At 50.6% G+C, this 19,725-nt stretch overlaps 1 long non-coding RNA gene across 1 annotated transcript; it reads right to left on the bottom strand.

The window, feature by feature from the left end:
- Nucleotides 1-494: 494 nt before the first annotated feature.
- LOC140685747 (uncharacterized) lies at nucleotides 495-8,645 on the bottom strand. The gene is made up of 3 exons (XR_012059240.1): nucleotides 8,564-8,645; nucleotides 7,062-7,185; nucleotides 495-777 (listed from the first exon to the last, which is right to left on the bottom strand). It is a non-coding gene; the product is annotated as an uncharacterized lncRNA (long non-coding RNA).
- Nucleotides 8,646-19,725: the final 11,080 nt, after the last annotated feature.

The raw sequence follows: 19,725 nt of genomic DNA on the forward strand, positions 1-19,725 counted from the left end.
GCAAGTGCCGCTCCCTGCAGGAGGCGTCGGGGTGCAGACCTCCCGGGGCTCTCACAAGTGTGAGGACCCATCAGGCTGCTCCCCTCCTCCGCAGAATGCCCCATGCCATTCTCATAATGAGAACGCCATGCCAAACCGCCACCCCTGAGGTTCCTTCTGTTAACTCTGTTGAAGGCTGCCACCTGCCCTCACCCCGGCATCACTTATCCCGCTTCTGTTTTCCTCAGCATTTACCACCTTCTGATGTTCCTGTCCTCTGCTAATTTATTATGAACACTGCTACTGTTTTCTGTCTCCCCCTCTCCTCCCAAGGAATCTAAGCACCCAGAGGGCAGCATCTTTGCTTTGTCCCTGATCCAGAAAGTCCCTAGCAGAGATTGGATGCTCAGTAAATAGTTGTTGAATGAATTAAGCAAATAATAACACAGAGAAGTATAAAATTCACTAATGTGGTAACTGCTGGCTAGAAAGAAAGATCAAAATTCTCTCTGAGCTCTTCCCAGCTTGTCAACGCTATCATTTTAGTTCTGTTTTTCTTTGAAACACCATTCGGTTTTTACAATTATCCCATGTGGTCAAGACTGTTCCTTTCTATTTTTATAATTGTGTTTTTCCCATAACCCCGACCTCAGGAGGGGAAAGTCTGTTGAAGACCCAGAAGTCTCGGTCTCTCTGCCGCCCCAGGGTTCTCTGTCACCTCCCTGGGAGTGAGGGCAGCAGGGGACCGGCTGGTGGCTGGTGGTCAGTCACGTATTCAGCCAGGATCAGTCGCAGAGCCTATTCAGAAGGATGAGATAATAGGATTTAGAACAATTGTAAAAATACCTAACATGCCAGCAGGGACTCCTTCAGCAGGTTCAGGAGGTACTCAGGCTTCTGACCCTCCATGGAAGCCACGGGAGAGAGAATTCCAACGAAAGCGCTCCAGGGTGTCGAGTATGGTGCGTGGGTGTTTGTGTGTATGTGTGCACGTATCTGTGTAAAAAATGCTGACCCTAGTGACCCCGGCTCCAGGACCCCAGCAGAGATCAGAAAAGCCACCTCTTCAAGGCAGAAGGAGAACCACATCAAAGGACTAATGCATCAAAGAAAGGATGAGTCAGTCAGAACCCTGGAGGTAGCCAACCCCATCCCACGCTGACACAGAGGACAGGGGGACAGCAGCCTTAGCCCAGCCCTATGGACCATTAACCATCCCAGGGATGGGGTGGGGGCAGCGGGTCCTCACAGTCTGAGCCTCTCAGGACCCTTTCTTCTATCTCCACCCACTCTCCCCAGGCGGCTTTTAGCATCTGCCTATTATAAGTGTAACAGGTGTCTAGCAACCTAGTCAGGGTGACCCCAAAGGCCAGTCTTTGGCCTGGTTGATTGGCCCTTTCCCAGAGAGCCAGAGACGGGCTCCAGGAAGGCGAGGATGCAGAGCGGGCTGGGCCAAGGAGGAGGCCACCCACCAGCATCTTCCTGATGCCTGGATAATGCCTGGTGCCCCAGAGCCACGACCCTCCTTTAAATGTGCTGAGGGATGTGCCTGATGACCAGGGGCGTGGCAGGTACAGGTGGTGCCGCTGAGAGGTCTGCGGGGAGGGCAGCAACCTTGGGAAAGCCCAGCACACAGCTGTCTGCTAAGGCAGGGCTGTGAGGCCGCCTCAGGGCCTGAGGCGGGCAATGGAGCCAGAGACACCAGGTCAAGGAGGCTGCAGGGAGGGGGCCAAGGTCAGGGGTGGCATGGCTGGGTCAGGGCTGGCCCATTCCATCGGGGGTGAGACTGGAGGTCACAGGCTGTGACTGAGGTCACGTGGTGGGGAGGGTGGGAGGCAAGTCCTGGGAGCTCACGGGGAGGAAGGAATGCCGGGAATCCCTTCTGCTGGGAGTGAGTCCAGGCTGGAATGGTTTGTGGATTGATCAGGTCATCCCTGTCTCAAGCACCTTCTGTGGTTTTGATACCCCAGGATCCAAGTCCAAATCTCTCATGTTTAGCCTTTAAAGCCTCCAACACCCCCTCTCCCAGGCTCTCCCCGCCTCGGCCCCCAGAGCCCCAGTGCTGCCGGGAACTGTGACTTCTTCCCTTGCGCTTCCCTTGCCGGTGCCGCTGGTGACCTGGAGGGGCTCTTTTGTCTGGGAGTGTTCCTACTTTAACCACAGACAGACAATGGGCGCAGAGTGGAGAAGGTCAGAAGCCTTAGCACCTCATGAAGCCGGGGCTCGGGGAGCTTCTCCGGAAGCTCATGTCCCCTCAGTGAACCAATCCTCTCAAATTCAAGGACAGCACTGAAGTGGGCGTACACAAAGCATAAGGCAGGGAGGCTTCCAAAGTCCAGTCTCTGACTGTACTGTCCAGACCAGCAGGCCCCAGAGTGTTTCCTTGGAGACAAGAACTCCATCAGAAACAAAAGGATTCCAAGGGAGGGTATAGCTCAGTTGTAGAGTGAGGGCTTAGCATGCACGAGGTCCTGGGTTCAATCCCCAGTACCTCTGTTAAAAAATAAATATAAGTAAATAAACCTTATTACCTTTCCCACTCCCAGCTCCCTCTACCCCCTCAAAACAACAACAACAACAGAAAAGAAAAGAAACAAAAGGATTCCATGGCCAAATGCATTCGGGCATCTCTCCATGCTGTACATCCTCTGTATGTCCTCTATCACCCGAGCCCATTAAAGGCTCTGAAAAATCCTGCAGGAAACTGCCTGTTTGACTTCCCAAGTTTACATAACCAGGGAATCTATACATGTGTGACACAAAGCATGACCCCTGGACCTCTTCCGTGCCTTCATTCTGACCCTTCCGGGCCTTCGCTCTGACACTCTGCCTACCTGCAGAATAAGTTTCTTATGTGGTCAATGAGGGTGAATACGGTTGGCTGGCGGTCCCAGGAGGACATATTGTAGGATGTGCCTGTGGTTTAGCCTTGAGGTTATGATCTGGGCGCATGGCACAGAAGCAAAGGTGAGTGCTCTGGAGGGCACGATCCTGGGAAGCTCATCCAGGACCCTGGCAGGATCATATCCCCTCCTTCCAACCCACTCTGTGACCATCTGACCAAAAAACCCCCTTCCAGCTAACAGGCATCTCCTGGGGTCCATGCTGTCCTGGTCACCCTCTCTCCGGGCCCTCTACTCTCTAGCCATGCAGAATGACTCTGGGTCCCCCTCCACCTCCACTCCTGCCCAAATGCTGCTGTGCTTGCCTTCACCCCGGCCACCAGCCTTCTATTCACAAGCCCCTTCTTTAACTGGCCAGTTCGACCTGTAGGCCTCAGCTCAGATGCTATTGTTCCGTGAGATTTTTCTGGCTTCTCCCAGGTCATAGGCCTCTGATCAGAGTTCCTGTAGATACTCTGCTTCCTTCTTCACAAACGTTCCACATATTGTGAGTTTTTTAATCACCTGCCTCCAGCCAGCTGGAGCTCCTCCAAGGCAGGGCCGTGGCACCATCCGCGGCCAGCACAGTACTAGAGGAGGTGCTGAAAATGATGCTTGAAATTATGATTCCCTCTCACCCACCCTGGATCTGTTCTGGCATCCTCTTCCCTCTTCCTGTGGGGAGCTATAGATTGTGTCTGTTTTCTGCTGCTGAAATGGATGAATCACTTGCCCCCACGTTGGCCCCACAAGGTGAAAACCCCCTCCCAGGAGCACAGAGGAAGTGCCACAGGGCTTCTCACCACTTGTCCCAGGAGGCAAGTGAGTGTGGGGCGGGAGGTGCCAGTGCATAGGGGAGGGGCGGGGGAGCTCCCAGCCCTGCTCTGAGCATCTTCTTGGTTTCTGCCAGCTGGGGCTGCGCAGAGGGGCAGGGTGTGGCCCCCAGCTGAGCTGGGTCCTGGGGACCTGAGCATCCCTGGCAGATGCTGGGGAAGATAGTGCCCGGCTGCCTGTCCTGGCCCAAACTGCCCGATAGGCTGTGGGATCAGCGAGCCCTGGTGGCTGGTGAGGAGCCCAGGCTCAGGTGGGCCCCGCCTAGAGCCTGAGGAGGGAGGCAGGCAACAGACCTGACACGGGTTCAGGTGAGTGAAGGGGCTGAAGTGGGGCCCTGGAGTCTTCTAGCTTGGCCAGTCCAGCCTAACGAGAAGCCGGGGCAGGGAGGGCCGGCGGGATGGAAAGGCTCGCAGCCCTCGAGGAGCCAATGGGCTGCTTAGAGGGGGCTCCACACTAGGTGAGACCTGATGGTCACGCTTCCTCCCAGGTCCAGGGATTCTGGTCTGGGCAAGTCTGGGCCTGATCCCTCCTGTGGCCACTGCCCAGCAGGGACTCTCCCAGGGGCAGCTTCCCTGCCGGGGCCCCTGGCTGCCTCCCTTAGCCCTCCCGTAGGTCACTGTTAGAAGCTTAAGGCCAGAGCTGCCAGAGAAATACCAGGGAGCAGAGCACTGTGAGCCTTGGGGTGGGGATGGCGGGGCCCACGGGATGAGTCTCCAGCTCCTCCTAAAATGCAAACTGACCTTGCCTCTCCTGCCTCCACACCTTCCCTGGTCCCTCTAGGCAATCAGGACAGCGTTCGACCCTTGCCTCCTGGGATGTGGTCTTGACTCCCATTCCTGCCTCGCCCCTCGCTCTTCTCCACTGGTGAATGACCTCTGTTTCTCCTCTGCCCCAAGTGCTGGGTAATCAAAGGCCACCCCAGCACCCAGCTCAGTCCTGCTCATTCCACACTTGCTGGCCCAAGAGGGGCATGGCTCTGACCCCCATCCTGTTCCTCCCTGCAGCTCCACAGCTCCCACCCACCCCCTGCAGCTCAGTGCATCGCTGAGTGCGCCCCGGTGTCACATGTGACCAAGTTACTGAGGATCCCCCAGAGCGTCTCCCTAGGGTCCCTTCACAGCCTGCAGGCTCCTGTAGCACGTTCGCCTGCCTGCATGCAGGGTCCACCTGGTCTTACCTGGAGCTGTTTCCCAAACTTCCTAAGGAAGCCTGGACACTCCTGCTCCTGGGGCTCCCTGAGCCTAGCTGTGGGGCCTTGCTTATGATGTCCAGGCAAGATCTGACACCTTTTATGTTGCTCACATTAGGACTCCTCTAAGGGGGCCCAGGCCCATGGATTCTCTGCCCCTGAGCCTCCTTACTTGTAGAGTCCTTCCCCGCGCCATGCCCACACCCTCGCCACAGGGCCGTTACCATCACCTCCCTGCATCTCTGTCTTCCTGGCTCTCGGCCTTCTCTGGTAGCATGTTGCCAATGGGGCAGCCTGGGTCCCCTTGTTCCTCTCCCCTCCCTGGCCTGGGCTTGCTGCGTGCCCTTCCAGTCTGGTCCGAGACATTGCCCTCCTGTCTCTGGGGCCGTTCTGGCCTTGACACCTGCTGCTAGCCTCCCTAAGGTCCTCATGGGAGCTGCTCAAGTGACGGTTTATGCACCAACATCTCCTCCTCCCGGTCTCCAACCCACAGCAGGCCTAGGCTGGAGCCAGGGCTGCAGTGTGGCCAACAGATCCTGTCCTCCAGGCTCTCACAGCCCGCTGGGCAAACAGTTTACAAATCAGATAGACCCGTTACTCGGGGGGCTGACCAAGGTGCTCAGGAGCTGGGTGGGCAGACGGGGTGCTGACCGGCAGAGGGTCCAGGAAGATGTATTTGAGCCTTTCGTGACTCTGGTCATTTGACCCCTGCCCTTCATCTGCTCAGACCCTCTCCTCCCAGTGGCCTCTGTGATGTTCACTGATCTCTGAGCACAGCTTTGGGGGCATGCATGCAGACAGTCCCTTTGCCTTAAGCCGAACACCTGCTCTTTTAACCCCATCATGGACTCCGCAGGGGCTGACCTCTTGGTTGCCCTTGGTGTGAGGGCCTTTTAGCTTGGTGTGCAGCACTGAACTTAGGGATTACTTGGGGAAGGAAAGGCTCTGATCTCTAGGAGGAGACCACCCCTCTGGTCCTATGCAGCTGAGGGGCCTCCATGAAGGTCCTCTCCAAGTTCTCTGCCTCCCTCCCATCTGAGCCAAAGGGCTCACTCACCATTGTTGTTAAAGTGGTGAGCAGATGCATTTGTTGCCAGGGCAGCCTGCTCCAGGCTTTCGTGGGAGCAGAGGGCGTGGTACCTACAGCAAGGCCAGTCCACATGATATCACTGCTGATCAGTGCTGCTGGCAGCTGGGTGTACCAAGGGCCTGGCTCCCATCACCTTGGAAACAGGGCCAGGCACAAGAGCACTGGAGGAGGCTGAGCCTGTCTGCACAGTTGATCCCCACCCTTCCTACTGACCACCTCCAAGTGCATATCCCAAGGTTCAGGCTGAAGGCTGTAAGTGGAACTGGGTCACCACCATAACACCCCACACATGGTCTTGCCAGCTCCTGGGCCTCACCTGTGCATCTCACACCAGCTAAGGATGACCCGGGATGCGTCCAGCTCCCCAGCATCTTCCCACTCTGTCATACTCTCAAGCCTGGTCCACAGGGTCTTTCTGATCTGACTCTGTCTCCTTCAAAACCTGAGCCCCAGACCCTCAAAATGCCTCTGTTCCCCAACCAGGCTGTGTTGACCCACATTCTATGTCTCTACACAGGCTGTTAAGACTATCTAAAATGTCCACCATCTTCCCACACCCTCCTCCATCACCAGGGAGACTCAGCCACAGGCCTAAGGCCGAGGGTGGGCACCTCTCCAAGCAAAGCGGAGCGTGTCTGCTCTGTTCCATGACTGAGGCAGCGCCTGTCACACTGCCTGGTGTTTCCTCCACCACCCCCATTAGACTATGACCTTCCAGAGGAAAGGGTCTGGGCCTTCTGTTGTATCCCCAGGGTTTGGCAGGTGGAATTGCCCAGGAAACACTGAATGAATAAATTGTCTTAGTCAAGATTCCTTTGGTTACAAGTTTAGGCAAAAGGAAGTTTCTTTGGAAAAAAAAATCTCATAACTGCAGGAAGAAGAGGGTGTGGGTGGGCCTCAGAGAGAGCTGGAACCAATGGATGCAGCTCCAGGATTCACCTGTATCTCCTGCTCCCCCTTGAGCTCCTCCCTGTGAGGGGGAACATGACAACCAATGGATCCAGAGTTTTCTGGCTCCAAATCTATGGGGGCACTAGGCCACCTCTACACTCTTCCATTAAAGACCCCAGACTGCTGATTGGCCTACCTTGAACCAGTCACCCATCCTTGGGCTGACCCTGTGGAGAGCATATCTAAGAAGACTGCAGCTCCTATTCAAAGCCCACGGTTGGAGAAGGATGAAAAGCAGGTCCTGGAAGGAGGGTTCTACTCTGGACAGACAAGACAAAGTTAAATGTTGCATAAGTGAATGAATGGATAAAGGAATGAGCTAAGAGCAACACACATCTTTACAGACTACGCTCCAGTTTGCAAATCATTCTCACTGGTTCTTACAAAAGCCCTATGACCCCATACTTCACACAATGAGTAAATGCAGCCACGGTTCCACCTCTATATAGCACGTGAGATGTGTGCCCTCAGAGGCCTTTTTCCCACAGAAATGTGGGTAGCCAGATCTCTCCTGGGCAGTCACTGGAGAAAACAGCAAGTGTTTGCCTGTGAGAGAAGGAAGAGGGGACTCTGCCATGGGTTAACTCCGAGCCCATTTCCACACCAGCTCCCTGGTTTGAAAATCTCTTGCCATAGTCAGTGTTGTGCATGAGGATATAGCTGCTTCTTTGGGGATCTCAGATCATGCCATCCTTGCTTTCTGGTTAGGTTATGATTCCCAGCAATGATTATCTGAGCTTGTGCTGGAGTCATAAGGGCACAGGACATGGGGGGTCATTACAGAACCAGACAAGGGTGAGAGGGCCTTTGACCTGAGAATCAGAGGGCAGCCGAGTTTTTGCCTCATACTATCTCCCCCCACAGACACCAAAGAATGCACTGCTTCCTCCCATGCCTTTATTCTAATGCATGGCTCATTCCCAGGGCATCATAATCAGCAGCTTCACTTGCTTCTTAGGGGCAAGGCCTGCCTCCGTTCATCTTATCCTCCCAGAACTTGGAGACTATGTTAGATTGTTTGCAAAGATAGTTTCAACAACTACTTTCATCCCCTCGTGTATGCCCCATTGCAATGTGACTCTTCGTCCATTAAGAGGTGGAGTTGGTTTCCCTACCCCTTCAATTTGAGCTTGTCTATGACTTGCTTTGACCGCTAGAATGCAGTAGCCTAGTCTCAAGAGGCTCGTCAGCTTTTGCTCTTGTACTGTTAGAATGTGCTGGGCTGTGTGTGGAGCATGAGAGACACATGGAGTAGACCAGTGCCACTTCAATGGAGACTCACTAGACTGGCTGGCACCAAGAGTCTGACGGATGAATAAGGCCATCCATCTTGGACCCTCCAGCCCCAGCAAAGCTACTAGAACACTGTCACCATGCTAGCAATCCAGGTGAGACTAGCAGAAGAATCTCCCAGCTGAGCCCAGCCCAAACTGCTAACTCACAGAATTGTGAGCAAGTAAAATGGCTGTTGTTCTAAGCAGCTGAATTTTGAAGTGATGTGTTATACAGTAATAGATGATGGGTATGGGAAAGTTCCTGGCTGTAGTGGGTTGAACTGTGTCCCATCCCCTCACCAAACATGTTCAAATCCTAACACCTAGTACCTGTGAATGTGACCAAATTAAGATGAGGTCATACCATATTAGAGTGAGCCCCAAATCCAATAATCCAATGGCTGATGTCTTGACAAGAGAAAGGAGAGCAATTTGGATATAGAGACATAGAGGGCACACAGGGAAGAAAGCTGCGTTACTATGGAAACAGAGGAGGGAATGATGCAGCCATAAACTAAGGAGTTCCAAGGATGGCTGGGAGCCACCAGAAACCAAGAAGAGACAAAGGAAGGATTCTCTTCTAGTGCCTTTGGAGGGATCATGGCCCTGCTGACACCTTGATTTCAGAGAGACTTTCAGCCTCCAGAATTGTGAAAGAGTAAATTTCTGTTGTTTTAAGCTGCCCTGGTTTGTAGTGATTCGTTATGGCAGCCCCAGGAGGTGAAGGCGCTAGTTTGACAATTTTGCTCAGGGAATGCTGGCTGGTTGCATGGAGAAGCTGAGAAGTGGAAGAGCAGAGAAGCCATCCTTTGGGCACCTTTGCCCCGCTCTGGCTGCAGTCACCATACAGCTGGGTCACTGCTGCCCAGGGCTCAGACATATGCATCTTCCGCCCAGCCCTCCAGGGCTGGCTCCAGGTGTGCTGGCCATGATGCTCATGCTTTCTTTGAAATGAAGATGTGGTGTGTGTGTGTGTGTGTCCGTGTCCACTTTTTTCTGCACAGAAAAGTAGTTTTATGACCCTTTAAATATGCTTAGAAAAGATAACAAAGTCAAAAGATGAAAAGCAAAATTACCCATAATTTTTTTTATTTTTATTTTTAATTGAAGTACAATCAATTACAATGTGTCAATCTCTGGTGTATAGCACAATGTCCCAGTCATGCATATATATATATGAATTATATATATATATATTCGTTTTCATATTTTTTTCCATTAAAGGTTATTACAAGATGCTGAACATAATTCCCTGTGCTATACGAAAGAAACTTTTTTAAAATCTATTTTTATATATAGTGGCCAACATTTATAAATCTCAAACTCTCAAATTTATCCCCTCCCACTCCCTTTCCCCAGTAACCATAAGATTGTTTACTACTATGTCTGTGAGTTTTGTAGATGAGTTCATAGTGTCTTTTTTTTTTTTAGATTCCACATATGAGTGATAACATACGGTATTTTTTTATTATGTAATATATTTAATTTAATTTTATTTTTTTAAACATTTTTTATTGATTTATAATCATTTCACAATGTTGTGTCAAATTCCAGTGTTCAACACAATTTTTCAGTCATTCATGGACATATACACACTCATTGTCACATTTTTTTCTCTGTGATTTATCATAACATTTTGTGTATGTTTCCCTGCGCTATACAGTGTAATCTTGTTTATCTATTCTACAATTTTGAAATCCCAGTCTATCCCTTCCCACCCTCTACCCCCCTGGTAACCACAAGTCTGTATTCTCTGTCCATGAGTCTATTTCTGTCCTGTATTTATGCTTTGTTTTTGTTTGTTTGTTTGTTTTTGCTTTTTAGATTCCACATATGAGCGATCTCATATGGTATTTTTCTTTCTCTTTCTGGCTTACTTCACTTAGAATGACATTCTCCAGGAGAATCCATGTTCCTACAAATGGCATTATGTTGTCAGTTTTTATGGCTGAGTAGTATTCCATTGTATACATATACCACAGCTTCTTTATCCAGTCATCTGTTGATGGACATTTAGATTGTTTCTCTGTCTTGGCTATTGTATATAGGACTGCTGTGAACATTGGGGTGCATGTATCTATTTGCATTAGAGTTCCCTCTGGATATATGCCCAGAAGTGGGATTGCTGGATCATATGGTAAGTCTATTTTTAGTTTTTTGAGGAATCTCCATACTGAAAATTACCCATAACTTTATCTTCCAGAGACAACCACAGTCAACATTGGTTTGTAAAACCTTAGTCTTCTTGTTTATACAAATACTGACACACTATATATGTGCTGTTTTGTGTCCTGTATTTTTCACTCAATAATATGCCATGGACTTTTTCAGTGTCAATATCCGTGAGTCTATTTACTCAGCACGGATTTATTGAATCCCCCCTTTGTGTCAGACACGTGTAACAGTGCAATGATGAAAATGACTGCATTCATGGCCCCTGTCCTTGAGAAGTTTATAGCCTAGCAGGGGACACAGGCATCAAGCAAATCATTACACAACTGCATTCCTGATTTTCTATTTTGCAACCACTTCAGAGTTACAGAAGCATTGCAAAAATGATGCAAGTTCTCATATACCCGTCACTCAGCTTCCCCGATATTAACATCTCCCACAACTATATTACAGTTCTGAAGGCCAAGAAATTAACATCAGCACAGTACTATTCAGTACAGACTTCCTCCTCCACATACGTATATATAAATATATATAGTTTTTTTCCCTGTTTCAAGATTTAATCCAGTGTCTCATGTCATGTTTGCTTGTCATTTTTCGTTAATCTCCTCCAGTCTATGACAATTCTTTAGTCCTTCAAGACCCTGAGACTTTTTACAAGTACTAATAATTGACTTTTAGAAGGTCCCTTAATTTGAATTTGTCTGATGTTTCCTTACAATTAGGTTGAAGTTATGCAATATAGGAAAGGATGTCACAGGGGTGGCATGTCCTCCTCAGTGCACAGTATCTGGAGATACATGATCACAATGTGTCCAATTACCGAGGATGTTAACCCCTTGGTCACTTAGTTAAGGTAAAATCTGCCAGGTTTCTCCAAAGTTGCCATTTTCCTCTTTGTCGGTAACAGAAATTTGCTTGGGGGAGAGTATTTTGAGACTATGCAAATATCATGTTTCTTTTTAAACTTTTGCCCTCTAAGATTCATGTCCAGGGGTGGACCTTGCCTGCAGAAATCTGAGGTTCTAATGGTGATTTTGGATTTCCTCATTCCTTCTATATCTAGTAAGCGGAATTCTTCCTATTCTCTTTAAAAGCCAAATGAAACCTGTGAGGTGTCGGAGTTTTGGGGTTTTTTTTTTTAGGACTTTATTATTTTAAAGCAGTTTTTGGTTCACAGGAAGATTGAGGGGAAGGTACAGAGATTCCCCACATGCCCCCTGCCCCCAGCCCATGCACAGCTTCCTCACCAACAACATCCCCCACCCCAGTGGCACATTTGTTATAACTGATGAACAAATGTCAACACATCATGATCACCATAAGTCCTAAGTTCACAGTATGGCTCACTCCTGGTGTCGTACATTCTACGGGTTTGGACAAATGTATGATGACCTCTATCCACCATGATAGTAGCATACAGGGCAGTTTCACTGCCCAAAAAATCGTCTGCCTTCTGATCCTTCCCCCATCCCTCCCACCTCCAGCTGTCAGTTTGTACCTGTGCGTGGCTGAATTGTAATTTATTATAGAAGCTGCTTAGCTCTCACCGGGATGGAGGGGCATCACTGGTCCTGGTCTTGGGGGCATTTCAAGCTGGAGCTCTGGCCTGGCTCATTCTGCTGCTCTGCTTCCTGGAAGAGCAGGGCCCAAGGCCAGCTCCACAAGCACTTTGGTTGCTGAAAGGGCAGCAATACATTCTTGGTGGATTCACTGAATTGCTCTGATAAGGCTGGTATGGAGGAGATAAGGAGCTCAGGCCCGAGCCAGACTCTGGGGAGGAGCTCCCAGCCCTCGGGGAGGGCAGGAGCCGGGGTCCCACTTTAGAGCTGGCAGGCAGTGCCCATCACCCCAACTCTCTGGCCACACCCAGCTTTCTCCCAGCGGTGCCCCCTCGCGCCACTGCCTTGGCGTTGTGCCTGGACTGTTCCTACCGTGTCAAGAGGCAGCCTGACACATGGTGGGGGAGGGCAGGGCGAAAGGAAGGGGCAGCGTTCCTTTCCCCTAAAGCTCCAACTCAGAGAGACAAGAGAAAGCTTTCTTTCCTGCTTGTCGGGAAGAAGGCTTCATCCGTGTCCAGGTTAGAGGTGAGGGCGAAACCCTGATACCTGCTCTTGGTTGAGGGGCAGGTTGCCTCATGCTTTCAGGGGCTTGGATTGTTCCAAATGGCCCCTACCAAGGGATTTTTAAAGTTATGAACAAAATAAAGCTACCAGAGAACCTGGCTGTCAGTGGACTTCCTTCTAGAATCATTTTAAAATTAATATAAATGACCATGAAAAGAATAATGTCCTCATTTACCAAGGCAAATTCTATGCCAGAGGCTGTTCATACATTATCTCATGTAACCCCCCGGCCAGCTCCCAGAGGTCCAGATTAATAGCCCTGTTTTCAGGATGAGCTTAAAAACCTACTCAGAAGTTGTATTAAGGCCAGGCTTGTAAGTAGTGACAGACTTGGCTGCCACAGCATCCAGAAATTCACGCGCGGACCACAGCGGACAAGACCCTGCTGTGCGCAGCACACGCACTCGTCCGTCTCGTGTTTGTTCTCAGAGGCCCTAGAGCTTACGTCACCACCCTGGGACCTTGCCATGCTTCCCTGGCTGCCGGGAGCTGTCTGTGGTGGGGAGATGCCAAGTCCCCAAAAGCTTCTGCCTCCTGAGTCTGGGCCCCCAAGGTGAGGTACCCCTGACGGTGGACTGAGCCGCCCAACGTCCCCTTCCCTGGGAAAGGCTTCATTGTAAGTTTGGTTTTTTCATAGTCTCCCCGCCTCTGTGCTTGACAAGGATCACGCATCCTCATATATTTGTGACAATGTAACGGTCACTATTTCTAACATGAGCTTTTTGCAGGCTCATGGGATCCTGTGTTTCCCAGATTCATTTTTTCATTCATTTCTTGGGGCTCAGTGAGCCCTCACTGCACCTGGCACTGCTAGAAGGACTGGGAACCCAGCAATGATGTGGCCCCAGCTTTCCCAAGCTTATATTCCTGTGGGAAAAATCCTCAAGGAATTGCTAGCAGAATTAATCCCTACAAAAAAGATTATATACCATGGTCAAGTGGGATTTATCCCAGGAATGTAAGCTTTGTGTAACATCTAGAAACTAATATAATTCTCCCATTGGTTTAATGACAAAAAGCACATGATCACAGAAAACACATTTGATAAAATCTAACACTGTTTCATGATAAAAGCACTCAACAAACCAAGAACAGAAAAGAACCTCCTAAACTTGATAAAGGGCGTCTACAAATAACTTATATTTAATGGTAAAAAATAAATGCTTTTCCCCTAGGTGCAAGGAAAGGATATCTGCTATCATTGCTTCTATTCAGTATTGTACTAGAAGTTGTAGCCAGAGCAGTTAGGCAAGAAAATTAAACACAAGTTAGCCAGATTAGAAAGGGAAAAGTAAAACAATCTCTATGTATAGATGACATAATCTTGTATATAAAAAATCCCAAGGAATTCACTGAAAAACTAACAAACAGTAATCAGTTATTATACACAGCAAGGGCGCTTGCCCCTGACACATGCTCCCTATGCTGCATCGATCTAACAAAGGACCGGAATAAAAGGTAACACCTATTTAACACCTGCCACCCATGACGGCTGGGTTTTCCCCAAGTGTATTTCAGTCGACCTTAGGTCCCGGCATGTCGGCCAGCACTTCTCGTCATGGTGACCTACTTGTCAGGAATGCACACGGCTGTCTGTCCCTGGCCTTGAGTCAGCTCCCGGGGAGCTCTGACATACTCCTGCCCAAACCTGACCCCGCCCCAGCCTTGCCCTCTCGAAGATCTAGGGGTGAGGGGACTAGCCCGCTACCTGCTCCTGTGAGGCTGTGTTGGCAGGGCCACCTGAATGCATGAGTGTACTTTGTCCCATCCGTCTGTCTGCCGCTCGCTGCAGACACCGGGTGTTTGCTCCTGGTAGAAACTCTCTTGGGGAAGAGTGAGTGTGTGTGCAAGGAGCATGTGTACATTTCTGTGTGAATGTGTCTGTGTGTGTGTGTGTGTTTAAAAGTGTGCGTGCCTACTTTAGAGTACGTGAAGGTTTATGCTGGATGTTTGTGGGCAGATGTGCACGTGGCCAAGCCCGTGAGTGTATTTCAAGTCTTGGGGTACGTGTGGTGTGGAAGTGTGTGTATGTGACTGGACTTGCACTTGCAGGTGTGAAAATGTAGGCAGCAAGAGAAGGGAATAGCCACGTGTCCACTGTGCCGTGTACCCTGGGCTCAGATGCAGAAACAACTCAGATGGAACCTTCCTTGTAGTCATGGCCCTGCAGCGGTGTGGACACAGGGATGGGGGTCAAGCCACCTCCAGGGCTGGAAGCACCTCTTCTGTTCAGGGCTGAAGGTAGATGCACTGAGCTTGGCAAACAATGTCTTTTTACCAAGAGAATGGCCGGTATTTGGTGTTCTGGGTGACTGTGGTGGGTGTTGAAAGCTGGCTAGAATGGAAGAAGGTTCTAAAAAGAAGGAGGAGACCCTTTTCAGGGAAACTGTGTTGCCATCAGGATCACAGTGGCTCCAGGGAGGCCCTGCCTGGGCTGCGGATGGATGCTCAGAGGGGATGTGGATCACCCCAGGCCCATGCCAGGAAGAAGCCACATTGGGCAGCTGCAGGCACTGCAGGATTCAAGGAGGGTGTCCTTGGAGATCCCTATTTCTTCCCCCTTTACAGTGCTCCCTCACTTCCTGCCCCCTGCCCCGACCAAAGTCCAAGTTTGTAAAACTCTCCTTTTCTTAACACTTCTGTCTGGATTCTTTCTTCAGATACATGCATGGCTCTTTCCTTTACCTGCTTCAAATCTTGGCTCAAATGTCACCTTCTCAATAACCACCTCTCGAGAATTGCAACCCTCTGTCACCCTTCACCTCACTTTTCAACTCTTCATCTCTCTGGCCCTCTTCCATTTTCCCCAGAGCTCTCATCACCTTCTCACACAGTGTGGTCCGGCCCCACGAGAGGATATGAGCACAGAAACTGAGTGTAAGCAGATGGAAACTTCTGTACTTCAAAATCTACAGCAATTTGACTTTGTCCAGAAATCCAAATGCAGATTGGAGAAAAAATAAACTGGCCTTTTGCCACAGGCGGTATAAGAATCCTTGTTGTATGCAGCCTCTATGGAGGACGGTATGGAGGTTCGTTAATAAACTAAAAATAATCCACTCCTGGGCATATATCTGGAGGAAAAATATAATTCGAAAAGACACACGCACCCCAATGTTCACAGTAGCACTATTTACAATAGCCAAGGCATGGAAACAACCTAAATGTCTGTAGACAGATGACTGGATAAGGAAGTGTGATATAGTTATATGATGAAATACTACTCAGCCATAAAAAAGAATAACATAATGCCATTTGCAGCAACATGGACAAATCTGGAAATCATCATTCTAAACGAAGTAAGCCAGAAAGAGAAAGGAAAATGCCATAGATATGACTTATATGCAGAATTTTTTTTTAAAAAAGACAAATGAACTTCTTTACAAAACAGAAACAGACTCACAGACATACAGAACAAACTTATGGTTACCAGGGAGTAAAGGAGATGGGAAGGGATAAATTGGGAGTTTGAGGTTTGCCCCTCATGGGGAGTGATGGAAATGTTAGGTATCTCAATCGTGGTGGTGGTTGCATGGGTGTAGACATCTATCAAAATTCATCAAATTGTACATCTGAAATATGTGTAGTTTACTGTACAGAAATCATACCACGATAAACTTGTTTTTTAAAAAAGAATCATTATTCTAACACAGTGTATAAAATTTATTCAGTTTCCTGTCTGTCTTCCCCCCATCCCATTGCTGTTTGAATGCAAGCTCCACAGGGCAGGGATTTATCTGCTTTATTCCCAAGTTCTCCCCAGGACCTCGAATAGTGTCTGGTGCATAGAAGGGCTTCATGGATATTTGTCGACTGGGCGAGTGCGGCAGAGATGGTCTGAGAGGCTGAAGCATCGTCAGCTGGACACGGGGTTGGGGGTTGGGGGTTGGGGTTGGGGGGCCACAGAAGCTCCCGGCCCCCAATCCCTGTCCGGCTGTGAGCACAGTGCTCTGGGTCTGAACCCTCATGAGTTGTTCTTGGGACTCAAGTATCATAGGGCATGGCTGGGAACTGTTGTCCTGATAAAAAAAGAGTTCCATTCAGCCCCTTCCCCTGATGCTGGCCTGTTCCCAAAGGGCGCCCAGAGCTGGCAGGGCCGGGCAGGAGCAGCTCTCTTGGAGGTGGAGGGAATTTGGTTCTGCCAGCTGTTCCCACGGCTGGGCTGGCCAGGGCCCACATGGCCTGCAGCGCCCAGGCCTGCCTCACGGGCCAGTCATCCGGCAGGGCTGGTTCTGGGCTCACACACCCACGGTCGCCTGCTCAACTACTCCCTTCCACCTCGGCCCAAGCCCTCCAGCTCAACTTCTCCTTCTCTGACCCCAAGAATCTACCCACAGACTCTACCCACAGACTCTGTTTCTTCATCCCCTAGCTCCAGAATGGTGGGGGTCTGGCCAAGGAGAAGGGGGCATGGTAGACCCTCTGCCAAAACATCGTAAGGGACTACTGTCCAGGAAGTGTTCAGGGCCATCTGTGACTCCAGCAGGGGACACGAGGAACCTCTGCATAATTGAAAATATCAGCTATATCTCCTTACCTGCTCCCTTTCAACCAGCAGGACCACAGACTAGTATCTGCTAACAAGAGTCCCTCCATCTGCAAGCCTCACCTCCTCCTCCTTCTGGTCCTGGGACAAATTAAAGGAAGCTGTGGAGGGGAGGCTACAGGAGGAAGTGATGTTTAAGCTGGGTTTTGATGGATGACTTTTGAATTAAACAAGTCAAGAGAGGAGAAGAGAGATGAGACAGAGAAAAGGAATAGCATGTGCAAAGGCCCAGGGGTGAGAGACCACAGTGCACTCAGAACCATCCATCTGTTGTTTGTTTGGCTGAGTGGGCATGGGAAGGTGGTGGTATTCTGAGCCAGGCAAGTGGATGGGCCAGTTCTTGTCAAAAATACTCATTTAGTCATTTAGTGTGCCCCTGTGCTTGGCTCAGGATGGGGTATAAAATTAAAAGTGATGGGAGGGACATAAAGGTGTTTGGACACAAATTTACTTTATCCATCACTGTGCCCTCCATGCCTGCCACAGTGCTGGGAACATGGCAGGCAATCAATAAACATCCATAACATGAATGAATGAGTGAATGAATGAATGTGTGGAGAGAAGGCCAGGCCACTTACAGAGAGATAGGATGAAGTAAAGAGAAGCCAGTTCTCTTGCTGAGGCAGAGAACCCAAGCCTTGGAGAAAAGTCTCTGGGAAAGAGGACTGTTTTCCTTTATGTTAAATTAGGGAAGGTTACCGTCGTTCTCAGGGCAAACTCGAGCCATGCCTTGTGCTGTTAGTCACTCCACAATTGTGATTTGGGTATTTTTGCTGATGATGTAACACGCTATGAGAATTTCCACGCGCATCGCGTTGAGCAAGCACTGGCTGCCGAGGAGAGAGGGGGCAGAGCCTCCTGGAGCTGGAAAAGAAGGCCAAATTGATGCAAGAAGAGGCAGACCAGTGCAGGGAATTGTCCACGTTGTTGCCCAACCACACCTGGAATGTGCCCCAGGTAGGAGCCTTTGGACTCGCAAGAGACATTTATCTGAGAACAGCTTGTGACATTTGGCTAGCTCAGAATCGAAAGCGGACGGACAGGCCCTGCCACCATCAAGTGGCCTGGCTCTCCAAGGGCACCCGGAGAGCTGACTGCCAGATGCCTGTGTGTCCCCACCCTCACCCCATGGCCTCACCAAACTCTGGCTGGGGGCTAGAGCTCTGCTTGGTGGGTGAGAGCAGAGGGCAGACAGCCTTGTGCCCCGGGTTGGAGCATAACTGCAGCCTCATTGACCCCCTCCCCCCGCTCCAGGCCTCATCTGGGACAAGGATGCACCCGAGTCATAGCATCTCCCAGAGCTTCATTCTTCTGGGGAGAAACGGTGCCCCATTAATGCCCAGATGCAGCCTGACCAGGAGATTAATGAAGCTCGTGTCTCAAGAAGCTCCCTTGAATGAGCCCCTTCCAAGACTCTAGACCTCGTTTTGTATTTGCCTTTTGCATTCTTCTCCTTAAAGAGGGTCCCCTCAAATTAGAGAAACTTCAGCTCCCACAAAATTGAGCCCACCGCTGCCAGTGCTCCTCGACTCTGAAGAACCTTGAGCAGACAGTGGGTGCCTGGGGGCTCAGGGCTGACGGGCCTTCTTCCCAAACCTCCGGCCGGGGCCCCTGCCTGGCAGCCTGGGGGTCAGATGGTGGGGGGCTCCAGCTCAGAGCGGGCAGCGTCCTCTCCACAGCCCAGGGGAGGTGTGCGGAGCTGCCGGCTGGCCCGTTGGAAGGAGGCTGTCAGCCCTAGAAAGATCAAAGTGTCCTCTTGAGAAGAAGGAGCCGACAAGTGTGAATACGCCAGATCAAATAGCACTTCTAATTATGTCCATGTGGACCACTGGCGGGACACTGGCAGATGACCCTTCGTTGACCGCTGGTTTAAAATGGGTGCTGTGATATAAAATATCCTGAACTGTATACTTTAAAAGGGTGGATTTTATAGTATGTGAATTATGTCTCAATGAAAAAAAAACAAGTGCTGAGCGCGTGGGTGCTGTGGGGCTTTCCCCCTGGGTTGGACCCCGGCCTGGCGGGCCCACGAAGGCGCTGCGTGGTGCTGGGGCTTCTGGGCCCTCGAGCTGTCAGTCACGCCCAGAGACCACTGTGCTGGGCCCACCTCGTCCTAGCCGGGTCCTCACCGAGCTAGGAGACAAGACGGTGACAACTGCAAACGAGGTTTCTGTCCAGCTGGGGTTCCCCGAGCCAGTGGAGGGCCTTTAGCTGTTTCTGGGAGACTGGACCCCAATCTGCTGCCCCCGTCTTGGCACATTCGCCAAGCCCGCTGAGCCTGACACCTGCTCTGCTTGGGCCAGGAGAAGTTAATGATTAACCCGGAGGTGAGAGGGGAGAGAGCAGAAAGCACTGGAGGCGCGCCCGCTGGTTGAACTTCCCACCCTCGGGGGGATGGCGGGGAGGGGAGGAGCAGGCAGAGCTGGACTGTCCCTCACAGAGGAACCGGGCCTCCAAGGGCCCAGCAGAGCCACCTGTGGGACCCGGGGACCTGCCCCCTCATCACGGGTGACCCCAGGCACACAGGCAAACACGCCCCTCCTCAGGGCCAGCCCAACCACACAAGACCTGCCGCTCACCAGTTCCTGAGCTTCGTTAGGCTGAATTTCAAAGGCCACTGAGAAGACTGCTCAGCCCGTGAAGACTCCTCACACCCACTGGTGACTCTGTGGCTGGAGAGCC

The sequence above is a fragment of the Vicugna pacos genome, chromosome 1 (genome assembly GCF_048564905.1).
Source record: "Vicugna pacos chromosome 1, VicPac4, whole genome shotgun sequence".
Lineage (NCBI taxonomy): Eukaryota > Metazoa > Chordata > Mammalia > Artiodactyla > Camelidae > Vicugna > Vicugna pacos.